The sequence below is a fragment of the Temnothorax americanus genome, unplaced genomic scaffold (assembly GCF_048541705.1).
Source record: "Temnothorax americanus isolate GAGA-0224 unplaced genomic scaffold, ASM4854170v1 Scaffold10, whole genome shotgun sequence".
In the NCBI taxonomy this organism is placed as follows: Eukaryota; Metazoa; Arthropoda; class Insecta; order Hymenoptera; family Formicidae; genus Temnothorax; species Temnothorax americanus.
This window is the reverse complement of record NW_027509231.1, coordinates 1,573,895-1,587,146: the sequence shown is the minus strand read 5'-3', so window position 1 is coordinate 1,587,146 and position 13,252 is coordinate 1,573,895.

The window sequence follows — 13,252 nt, the reverse complement described above, 5'->3', positions numbered from 1 at the left end:
AAGAATCCTAAGTACACACCTCTGCTCCCGTTGAGAATGCACTTATAACCGATCCGCCCCCCGTCTCGTGAATTCGTCGCTTCGGAAAAGAAAGCGAGGCGTCGAATGGTTAAGCTTCTGTCGATTTGTAGAGAAATACAGCAATAATCTATATCGTTCGATGTTTGAAGATTTTTAGGCTTGTATTTATCTCAAGAGATAGAAGTTAGAAAGTACATTTTTGGCTATAAGTATTAGTTATTAACATTAATCTAATCTTTAGTATAGCATCTTGTATCTTGTGAAAATGATAGATAAAATTGAAGCGTTTATTTTTTAAACCATCGTAAAACTTGTTATTTCGAGGAAAGGAAAATTATTGGAAAGTTTTTATAATAGATAATTTACAGTTTTGTAAAATGTAGATTTAATAGACTGGAAATATAAGCTCTTCTATTCCGTTACTACGCGAATTTATCTCTCGCGGTTGTAAAGACATGTTTCGAAGTCATGTTTTTACAAAATAAAATTCGAGGGAGATACAAGCAATCTTCGGACGTGATGGTCCACGGTGCGTCGACCCTCACGGTCATACGGAACACGGAAATTCGTGGCGCTTTGTGAATTTAATTTTATGTGAGTCTATTCTGGCAAAGGAAAAAAAATATCCATGGGGGGTTGATACCAATAAGGGCCAATACGACCGGAAACACGCGGGGCCAGAGAAGGAGAGGCCGGGATTCGACCGATACGAGTGCACTTTTACAAATGAAAACGTAAAGCCGTCCGCTGCTGATTTGCCGCTCGGCCGAGCGGGTGACTCGCCGTCGTCGTCGGGTTTGCGTCGCGGAAAAATTAAAGTCGCATCGTACGCGAAAGTCGCGGCGTGCCGCGAGTGAACTCCGTTTTAAAAGTATGTCTTTAAAATGGAGCGATGATTCGAGGGCTGCCGTTGGGGTTGGAGCACCCTTCCGTTACCAATATTTGGAGAAGTATTAGTTTTACAATTTGAATTATATACCGGGAATGCTGTATTTTTAAGAGGCAAATATCATCTTACGATTAGTATTATTTTACCAGGTACGCATAGCTCTTAAATATTTGTAAACTTTACATTAAAAAATTTATTTTAATTTAAAATTTTACATACATGGATCGAAAGAAAGCTAATTCTTCGATAAATTAACAAAGCGACTGAATTTGGAAATTTTTTTTTTAAATAGGACTATAGGAATTACATCGGAATTATGAACGTTTTGCATTTTCGACTTATAACAATCGTTATTCCATTTTAAGCTATTTCGCGAGAGATGAAGATAATGACGATTATGTATATTCTGCCCATCGATAACTGTGTCATTGATCGCGCGTCAATGCTAGAATTCTTTACGTTTAAAGGCCATTTCCTTCGAAATCGACGCTTTTCAGTCATCCCTAAACTGGTGAACAATGTCGCGGGTCACATCGACCATAACAATGGAAACATCCGGCCAATTGTCGCGCCCACCATATACCGTGGACCGTGGCCTACGCGTATAATTGTGGTCATGTTAGTCCCCCATTTGGGCGTGCTACGTGCTACTGTCATACTCACTCTTTCTCCCTTCGTCAAAGGACATCGAATTTTACCTGGCTACTGCGGAAAAGTCAAAGCGATAGGAAACGCGGTGGTTAAGTTTTCATGCTCTTTATTGGGAGAATTATAGAGAGAGCGAAGTAAATGACCACGCGTGTTCGTCACTGTAAAAATTTTGTCGAGAAATAACGAAGATTTATTGGCACCAAGTGTGGTCAATTTACATTTTGCTAAAATAAAGAAAAATTAAGATAACACACGCGATAGAACTGACACTTTATAGATGTGTGACAAATCAATAGATCTTTAATTAGGATTCTTTTTTGCGATATTCATGTTATTGAAATATGCAATTATGCAACTATTTTACTATAAAGAGGTCTTTGGAGATGTTTAAATTATGGCATTTGTCGAAAATTTTGTTTGCTAGATAGTCTATCCATAATTTACATTGAATACTTTTGCGTATCGTTGCATTTAAGAGTGACTTTCTGCAATTACAATTTCACCAAGTTTTCCACGTATAATGAGCACCCGATCTTTTAACGACTAGAACGCGTGCGAAAAAAGGCCGCGATCGTTGCGCGAGCAAACGCGGCCCGTGAGACAATGGCCCGATATATGATGAGCTTCCACATCGGCTATTACGTTACTTCCGGTAACACAAACCAGCACTTTGCTGGCATAACGCTGACACGGCGATGTTTAGGTCGGATCTTGATCTATAAGGGGTTTACTCGCTCCCTTGTAAGCCGAGCGCAGGATCTAGACACGCACCAGTCAATTTGTTACAATCTTCATCAATTCGGCCGCGAATGTGTCAGTTCAGTTGATTTCTTTACCCGAAATAATACATCAAACGTTGCGCGAGTTCACAGCAGGCTTCCACAAGTAAAAATCAGTGATGCGTTCTAATCCACGATAAGAGATTATTTTTGAAATTATTATCTTAGTAGAGATTATTTAAAAAAAAGTCAATATAATGGCAGAGATATAAATTTTTAATTTGAATAATATAGAAGTAAATATTTGAAAAACAATTATGCATTTTTTCAAGTGATATCTGATTATTATTAAATTTAGTTCTTGTGACGTTATTGAATAAAAATTACAAAAGCGCTACAGAGAGTTATACAATAAAATTATGTTTGCACTTCACATATTTTCGAAATCTGGTAATATGCTACTGCATATTTGTCGGAAGTTTTCATAATTTGTTGTTGGAGGAGTTCTTAAACGGCCTTATTCTTGATGAAAGCACCTCTTTAAGTCTAATTAGCTGCAATCCAGCTGCAATAGAGTGCTGCATTTAACCGTCATTAGAAAATCTTGCTTGCACTAGTGAAAATTATATAATAATTTTCTTAATATTATTTAATTTAATGTATTTTTAAAAAACTGCTTTTGATTTTTTTCTATATAAGATTTAATTTTCCTGTATTATATATATTTTTTATTTTTTTTATTTTTTAACATTATTTTTTTACCATTAAGTTTTACATTAGTTTTTATGAATTAACGTCCAAACTCATGACGAAGCATTAAGAATATTTAAGGAAAATATCTATTAAGAATTAACGAGAACTAATCGAAGATTAAGAAAATTGATGCAATCGAGTCATAAATATCCATATTTAATCTGTTATTAATATGATATGATGCATAGAGTATTATAACTTCAAAATAAATATTCTTACCGTTTACCATGTTTTCTGATCCCTTCACTCATACTACACAAGAAAATTAAAAAATGAAATAAAAATTTTAAAGTTATTAAGGAAAGTTACAAGGATTTAAAAAATATATAAATCGTTAACTTGAAAGCGATAATTGGTCTGAAAGTATCTCAAGTAAAAATATGATATTTTTACGTACGATGTAGATAGTAAATGGAAGCACATTCCACGCGCGATCTAGAGTTCCTCTCTCTCCCAGTCTGCAGTTTAGAAAATTTTACCAGCGTTTATTCTCATTTTGCGCAAAAGCCGCCGGAAATAATTCTTGATATAACGCGGGCGAAATATACGTTGCTCTGACAATAATGTCGTCGTCAGAGAGTGTCGATAACTGAGAGTCCTCCGGTTTCTCCTTCACTCTTTCCCCTCCTCTTTCCTCTTCTTTTCTCTCCTCACTCTTTCTCTTGTTCGCCTTTTTTCACCCCTGAGCATAGGGGTGTGCTTTCCGGGGTAGTAGCCGCGCTATCGACCACTGTCGCGAAAGCCACGCCTTTGCCCAGGTGAGCATTCAGGGAGCAGTTTCCACCCTTCTCTCTAGGGTGGTGTACTCCATATACGCGCACACACATATACATACTTACACTCACACTGCACGTGAAATGAAATGATACGCGCGTTTACTCTGGAACATCATAACTAACTTTAATGCAACTCGAGAGAAAGAACGAAGTGCTATGCCGCTATCCCGTTATCTAGAAATGAATCTTTTAATAGGAACTTGGCTTATATCGATATGAAAATTAATTTAACTCGTGTTTCGTTCGAGAAAGTTTGAATAAAAATAAATTATGATCTTTTCAGTGGAAACATCGATATGCAATCTTAGAGAGCTATGAGCTGTTTAGAGACCAGATGTTTTGATTCAAATGTAAGGGAACAAGGGCTAAGGCTTTATTTTATACATTATTTTAACATTATTCTAAAGACATTTGTTAAAATATCCAATATTTAAATTTAAAATATTATTTAGTTAATCTCTCTCTCTCTCTCTCTCTCTCTCTCTCTCTCTCTCTCTTTCTCTCTCTCTCTCTCTCTCTTCTAATGTATCCAATAAAATTCTGTTAGCTAAAAAATTACCTAAATTTTTAAAAAGAAATATTATTATACTCATATTAGTGCAACTTCACAAAAAACCTTTTTTAGGAAAATTATAAACGTATCACTTGGATAGCTTTGTCATTCAATTGGCGCGTGCAGTTGACACCTTTTTTTAAAAAAAGATAAATTTTGAAACATGTGTTATTAGACATTAACGCATTAAACAATAATGCAAATTTTTTCCCGTTTTATGCGCATTTAAACAGATTTTAAATATATTGCGAGCAAATATGATCTAATATAGCAGCAGATTTGATTTCTATGAATATGCTGGCATTTATTCGCTGGGTGTCCGCGTTTAACAGGCTTATCCACGGCATAGTAAACGCGGCATTGTGTCTCAATTCGAGTAAATGCTGGCTTACGACTACCATCAGCTGGGGGGAGGAAAGCTGCAGCCGGTGCACTGCGGGATTTCCGTGAAGAAATATTTGGGAGAAATTGAGCGGCAAATCAATGCACGCGCTAACGCCCATCGTGAATGCGTCGTGTTTTCACGGAGTTTTCAGCGGACGAAAATCCTACGGGATAATCGCTCGTGTCTCCTACGCGTCGTTTCTTAAATCTTGTTCGCTAAACGCGTTATTGTCCACGATGAAGCAAACGTTCAAGCGATTGATGTAGTTCGATATATGTTCAGAAACGCGATCAATACTTATTTTTCTTTATTAAAGAAGGCTAGAAAAACATCATGCACCTGCACAAAATTTGTTGCCGATTGTATGAAAATTAATAACTCGATATTAATGCACAGTGGTTAATAAATTAAAGATTTACTTTAAATTCATAACAATCTTAACATTTTATTCGTATCTATAAAATCTTTGCATTGTCTTCTCCACTGTGTATAGAAATATTCCGTCTATAAAAGATCATAGCTTATTCTTCTTATGTGGAACTAAATGAGCAAGAACTTTTTGTATTCACAGTAGACATACATTAGAGCGTTAAAGCGCGTGATGCCTTACGTTTTATTATAATCTCAAGTGCGCTTTCGCACATTTCGTGGTATGTTAGGACGCAGGAAGAGAGACGATAGGATCGCGGGAAATATGGTGACAGCGTGTCACCGCCGTCATTGTCGGTGATTCCTGAACGATTTTGTACATATATCGGCGTTACCATCGGTTAATGGTTTAAGCGCGTGTGCACCCCATTGTCACGGGCGAAATAACCCCGATGGGGCGTGGGAGGGTCGTCCGACACGTCCTCGTGGAATTAGGGTTCTCCGACCGGGTGCGTATTGCCCGGCACGGGCTCTTGATCATCCTCGCCGTCCTTTAGGGCTTTTCAAATTTTCATAAATCCCGATAAGTAGAATAGAAAGATTTGATACAATTTTGTGTGTGTGTGTGTGACATGACATTTAGATTCATTACGACTAACAGATCACACTTAAAACTGGTTATCGTGTGTAACAACTGATTATAGCTTGACGCTACAGTGAAATATGAATAATTCCTAGTCATATCTAGATATTTTGTATAGATACATTTTTTAGTAAAAAATTTATACTTAAGAATGAATGAGAATTTTCATAGTTCTTTGGAATTATTTTATTACATCTAGCTTGTAACGCTTTCTTGTATTAAATCTTTAAGTTGTAAAGTCACGTGGCGGAAACACCTCGGGCGATAGATACAACGCCGAGTAAATCACGACTGTCACCGTTGGTGGAAGTGGAAGAAAAAGTTGTCCCATTCTGAAACGGGCAGCTCGTTTAAGCAGATTTAGCCGCGAAACCGGGAAACGTTTAAGAGGGCGAAGGGCTTCGTAAGGAGACTGGTGCAAAGTAGTCGGGATTAGAAGGGCCAGAAAAAACTCTCATCCTCCTCGGCACGATTCCAATTTTTCCTCTCAATCCTGCAAGCAAAAGGATCTATTGTATCGTCGTGTTGTATCTCGAAACAGACTCCAGCGAGAATCGATATATTTTTCTATGACGCATTATACCCTTTGTACGATTCTCATCGATCGCTGCTGCGAATCACGCGATAGTTTCTCTTGAAACTACCAGCCACATATAGGTCTTTACACAGCTAAGTCATCAATATATTTTATTTCTCGTTTGGAAATTAATGCGAAGAAATTTTCATAGGTTTTTTTTTTACATTAATTTTAAGGCCTTTTTATCACGCGTTAAAGGTTATTTTATAATAATATAAAAATAAATTTAACTCGGACATTTTTTCTCGGAAGAAAAATAATTGTTCCAACGAAGGAATATACAATGTCTCAGTATTTAAAACAATATACATAATTTAAAATTAAGAATCGTCACATAATTTTTAAAGCATAGTAAATTGATTTTTCAAGACAGGGATCTCTTTTCGACAAAACAATAATTACGTAGGACCACTTCCACCCTGGTTGATATTAATCGAAACGCCACCGTGCATATCGAATGTCAATGTTTGGTCACTTAACTATGACTAACGACCCGCTAACTGTCGTTTAACCATGGTTTTGTTTGTTCAATCTACGTTTAATCGTTTCGTGCACGCTTCTCTTTCCAAACAAGCGACTCGACTTTTCGTTCCCAAAGGACGCGCGGAAAGCGGAATTTACCCGGGGCGCAAATAGCACACCCTATTACGAAGTTTGTGTCTTATGAAAGAACAGAGTGCGATCTAGAACAGTGTACTCACACGAAATTGCTGTTTTTTTTTTCATCAGTAATTAAAAGATTTGATCACCGCTAAAAACATATTAGAATTTGACAAAAATTCTTTTTTAAGACTTAAAAAATAATTAATGTTGAATCTTAAATTAAATAGAATATTTTTAGATTAAAATATTACGACAGTTTGTAAAATCAAAATAAATGGAAATCACGACTCCACTGATGTAGAATAAATTGATATAGGATTTTATGAAGGAAAGCGAAATAAACTATTAAATATTGATTGACGCGCACACTGCAATTGAAGACAAGAGACAGCACGGAAAGGATTCGTCAGAGGGGAGGGACTGAAAAAACAAATCAGTTTTCCGTACGGGGCTTTATTGATTAAGTAATCTTAATACATCGCTGGGCCGCAATGTACCATAAAGAGAGCGGAACCGGAAACGATCCATTCTTAGCAGGGAATATGCTTTGTCGGCGGTGGTCGCTCTCGCCGCTCCGAATTTCTGCTTTGATTAATCTACCCCGGGCTTTTTCTGCCCGCGAGAGAGACTTATCATCTCGACCGGCGATGCACGCTCTCTGGCAAGCTTCCAGAGCACACTCTGCACTCTCAGGTTGCTGCCGTCTCGAGATATCGCGCGGGACGGTTACGGGTTACGGGAAAAGTCGACGTGCCCTTATGAATCCCGGCCGTTGCCAAACGCGACAAGAAAACCGCAAAGACCGCTGTTATTGCAGTATACAAGTTGCGTCGGAAAGCATCGAGTTTCGGTAAATTGCGACAAAAGGAAACTCGAAGAAAGCAATTTGTGTTGTTTGTCCCCTGCAAAATAGCCAAACATGTTGTGACGACGTTTTTCTGGGACATGTTTCGAAAATGTTTAGATCAAAGATCTCGCGAGAAAGTAGTTCTATATTGTCAGTTTTAGGAGAAATAAAACAGATATCGGAAATAGTATTCGCGAAACGCTTTCTTTTTTATCGCGTCATACGTTGAATCCGTTGAATTTTGTTTAACTCGGAGTAGATCGTTGAAAAAGCGCAGAATGCGACTCTGTGTTTTAATTATCTTACACAATTATTGTAGCTGGATATCGTTCTTCGTGTTTCTCAAACGTCATTCCAGATTTAAGCCGGTCCCCGTATATCTGGTCCCAAATTGCCGCTGTCCGCGTACCGCTACGATCCGTGCGTATTTTTCTCGTCTCGTAATCCCGGGGAATTTACACACAATTTCAGGACGCGACGGATCGAGATCCATCCACGGCACGCCCGACAATGTTTGCACGACGACGCTCTCGAGCAACGCCAACGACGGTCGACGATTCGACCGTTCGACGTCCGTCCGACTCCTTTGAAACTACTAACAGCACAATAAACTGCCCGCGGCGGAAAGTTTTCGGGATTGAAAAAGTTTCGGCCAAACTTTTGCCACCCCTCGACGCGGACGGACATTCAGATTTCCGTCGGACATACCGAGAGAATACCGATCGAACGAGTACTATAAACGCGCCTTTCACCCGGCTCTGAACAAAAACACGTCGAACCCGAAATAAGTTAACGTCGATGACTTATTCTCTGCAGCATTTTGGAATACATCAGGTTTTACGATATCTTCTTTTTAAGTTTATAGACGTATCTGACGTGTAATACGACTGGAAGAAATGTAACACAAGTTTATAGCAATATTTGGATAATATGTATTATAATAAAATAGTGATTGGTTACATAATACATTAATTATTTGATATAATGTGTGAATTCGAAACTTAAGATAATGTTATGGTTAAAATGGTACAATCGACGATAATATTGTATGTATAATATCAATATTTCTGTAAACTATGGTTACGATAAGTTGACGTAAAATGCAGTAGAGTGCAAACGAATGCTGCTGAACGGCGCGACGGGGGGTAGAAAAGAGCAACGTTGACGCGGAATCGATACCAATTAGGATGCTTCTTCCGGTCACGCGACTTAGCACCCCGGCATAATGTCGGCACGTGTCGAGAGCGTGGGCCTTAAAAAAAAAAAAAAATAATAAAAAGGGAACATCGCTTCCGGTGACAATTGGAACAATAGCGATTCGCTGAAACTTGGTTTAATGATCTCAAGGGTTATCGAAGATCATGCTGCTGCCTTCTTAGGACCTTTTGCTACAATTCTATCGAAACAATCGACGTTCACTTGCGAAGCGTGGGAACAGGTGAACGGGGATAGATATCAAAGTAGAATATCATTGGACATGCAACTTAAAATACACAATAGAGCAGAAAATAATACATATATATATATTGTTATTCTTAACAAAAAAGATGTAAATGTAATAGTATCTTTTTATAGGTAAAAAGACCCAAGTGCCTAACAATTAATTAACCAGCAATATTATCGATTAAAGCGAAAATGTTTAGAGCCCAAATAGACGGAATTTTACGGACATCTTGTTCGAGCACGCAATTCCGAGCACCGGTCGTAGTTTTACGTATCGATGGACCGAGCAAAAGAGCTTTGCGATAGCCGCCGCGCGAGGGGGCAGAGGGTTAAAAGAGTCCGTGCAAACATCTCGTACATTATACGAAATTTCCACCCCACGGAAACCAGCCAATAAAACACCCCCGGAACACGTCGTCCACTCGTCCTCCCTCTTTTCGTGCGCCCATAACTGCATTGTCGAAGTTTTTTTCCGTTTTTTTTTCTCCTCGGCGACGTTCATCCTCGTTCTCTTTCTTCATTCGCTCTCCACCACCACCCCCTCCTCATCTTCCGCCTCCCTCGTCAATCGGTATTTTTCCTTTTTTTCCCTGGGTTCTCGAAGAGCGCGCACACCCCCTCGATTACATTCGGAAATATTAGGGGACGTCCCGTCGACAAACTATCAATTTATTTTCGGCTATTGATTGGCATTGCCCCGGCGCAATACTGTGCCAAATTTTTATCTTCTCGTATGTATCTTCACGATGTTTGCGCTTCGCGATGCCGTTTGATATTTCGACAATTTAAACGAACCGTTTCGCGCGCTGTGCGTTAATCATACACAACCATCACGACTCGTCGAACTGTAAAAAATGCTAAAAATATAATAGAAGTAAAAATTGTGGAATAAATAAAAAAATACTTTTTAAGATAGAGTTCGACTAAACGATTGTCAGGTGAAATCTCAATTTCGTGCACTAAGCGCGCTAACGGTATGCAGTAAAACATGCTCCTTGTCGACCGCGGTAGGTTACGTAGAGTAAAAGTCGGTGGACTATGTCCAAATCTATAGATTACGGCTGGTCATATAAATCATGGACTCGGGCTCGGTAGCGGGTTGAATGTTATCTCCCGCTTCCGGTTCGGCGCACCGCCGACATTTCGCGCTCACCGCCGCCCGTGCTCGCGCTCGGAATATTCTACGTGTGGGGACAGTTTCGTTTTGTATACACAGCAGCAGGAGAAATCGCCACAAAGCATATGCTGCCCGCTGTCCACTCCATTTACCTCGCTACATCATCCGCCGTGATGCGGGACGGGGAGATAAGGGACGCGGAGGGACCAAGGAAACCCTTTGTATCACCCCGCGTCGATAGGAGAAGTGGAGCAGCGATAGATATTTCTAAGTGCATCTTAATTTATGTCTTGTACACGGTTCACGTACTCGCAATAATATACAATATGACTCGTGACTTTAGTGTTAATAACATATTCTTTAAAAAAAATTTGAAGAATCGAATTTAGAATCTTATCTTGTCAAAGGTATATTGAGATATCAATGGTTCTCATGTTATAAGCATGTTTGAGAAAGGCCTTTTCACAATTTATGTACACAAATAATGTTAACATAATTGCGGTAAATAATAATTTCCGCATAACACTTTTGCTGAGAAAAAATTGATTTCAAATTGATAAAAGAATTTGTTATTGAACTTGTGTAACCAATTTTCAAGTTTCTCTATAATACTTAATATTCCAGATTTAAATCATAAGAAAAGTGAAACATACATTTATAAATAAATAATTAAATATAATTCAAATTGCAAGGGATAAAAATTTCCGATGATAAGACTATCGCTTGATAAATTCGATACAGATATGGGCAATCATCATCTGTTTTGGCACATTATCAATTTTTCGTGAAACCCGACTGATTAATAAAATTCCCCAGAGCTGATATCGATCGCGTTTTATTACACGACTATATGATCGGATAAGACATCGCATGATCGCAGATCGATTAATTTAATCGAGAAAGGAAAATGTAAGATAAGAAATTTGAATCCTCTATCAGTTTCTTGTCACTCGAGCTAGCATGCATGTGGCGTCATAATGCGAATAATGAAAAGTTTTTCTGGGGGTCGCAGAAGTCAAACGTGATCCCCATCGAGACTCGATGGGGCGCCCTCAGGAAATCTAAACCGGTAACAAGATGGCTGCTCGGAAACGGAAACCGGAAGCTTGTCACTCAAGCTACGCGGACTTCCGGCGTGTCCTGAAAAAAGGGAAGCGCTTCTGGAACGGTCGAAGAAAGGGGGAGAGAGAGAGAGAGAGAGAGAGAGAAGAGTAAAGGACGGGATTGTTTCAAACGTATATTGTTTCATTTATATGTTCCCTGCTAAAAGTAAAAGAAAAACGCTACGACAATAGTAAAATTTTTAAATTTTCTATCACGTGTTCTTCTATGTTAGTTATATCAAAAATGATGATGTAAAGAAAATTAATTTTGCAGCAGAATTTTTATAAAATGTTATTAATATAAAAAATTAAGTAATTATTATGCACATTTTGATATATATATATATATAGAATTTTTATGAAATAGACATTAGACAATATATATATATTTTTTAGAGCATAAGAAATGAAAGAAAGAGAGAAAAAGAGAGGGAGGGAGATAGATTGATCTTTTGGGATAAAATTGATATGGTGAAACAGACAATAAAAATTTGATTTTTTAAGATCCGGATTTATTAAATATGCTTCTGTGATATATTAGTTTACTATATATTATACACAATGTACATATATACAACTTATAACTAATTAATTAAGTAAGGACGAAACATTGGGATATTCTTGCGATTACTCGCAATTTTAGGATACATAATATATCCTCGTATATAATTCTCTGATTATTGTAGTATTATAATAATCGTGAAACGTTATTATATTAATATAGTACAGACGAATTCAAATATTTTAAATTTAAAATAACGATTTAAAGTCCATTCTAATATCAACAAAATTTTGTTCTTCTAGCAAGCTCTTCCCTCAAGTTTTAATTAAATTTTTAATACTCTTCAAGTACGTATATATATGTATAACGAAATTATTAACAAAGCCGAATTTATTCCGACAGAGATATTCAGTTGTACGCTATGAAAATTGCGTACTCGTTAATCATATTCCCAAACTGACTTTTTTTTTTCACGGAAATCTATTACGAAAATTGAAAAATATCAGAGTATAGAGCTACAAAATTATGTAACTATTTTGCAAGTATAGAATTTTATCTTGGAAATCTATCAAATACCATATATGGCGAATGTTTTGACGACATGAAGAAAAAACGTGCACAGTTTACATTAGTTATGTTGTGTGTGAATTGTGTGAAGAAATACCTATATCATAAAAATTTTTCCGATGATTAAATTAGCGAATTGCAATTAAGCTACGAATTCGACCTCTTTCTGTCGTGGCAGTAATCCATTTTCGTGCGATTTACTATCATTCTGAAAGAGTCGTTAAATACGCTTTAATGTTTAGTTATGTGGTATCAAGTTAGACGTTATGGATTTTATGATTAAATTGGAACTCCTTGCGCTTATACGAGATATCCCTTCTTGTGACACACGCTTTAAGGACTAATTTGAAATCTACATACGTGAGTCATCATAATGGGTAACAGTTTGTACAAATATTCTATTTCGTAAGAACGCGACACCGATATCGTTTAATGAAATTTCTCTCTACGCGTTTTTTTATATTTATAATTATTTACCTATTCACGTCAAATCTAACTCAGACGTGAAAACGATCTTTGGTTTTTGACAATATTACTGCCTCTAATTTCTTTATAAATATCAACACCTGCCGTAAAAACTTTCAAGTAATCGCAGTCCTGAATCTCAATTATCTTCGGTTGAAGAAATTATGAACTCGCGAAATTACAAGTTGTATTATTTGTTTACTTCGTTAAACTACTTTGCGTCGCGACGTTAAATCTTTCGTATTTGCTTGTATCTTTAACGATAAAGT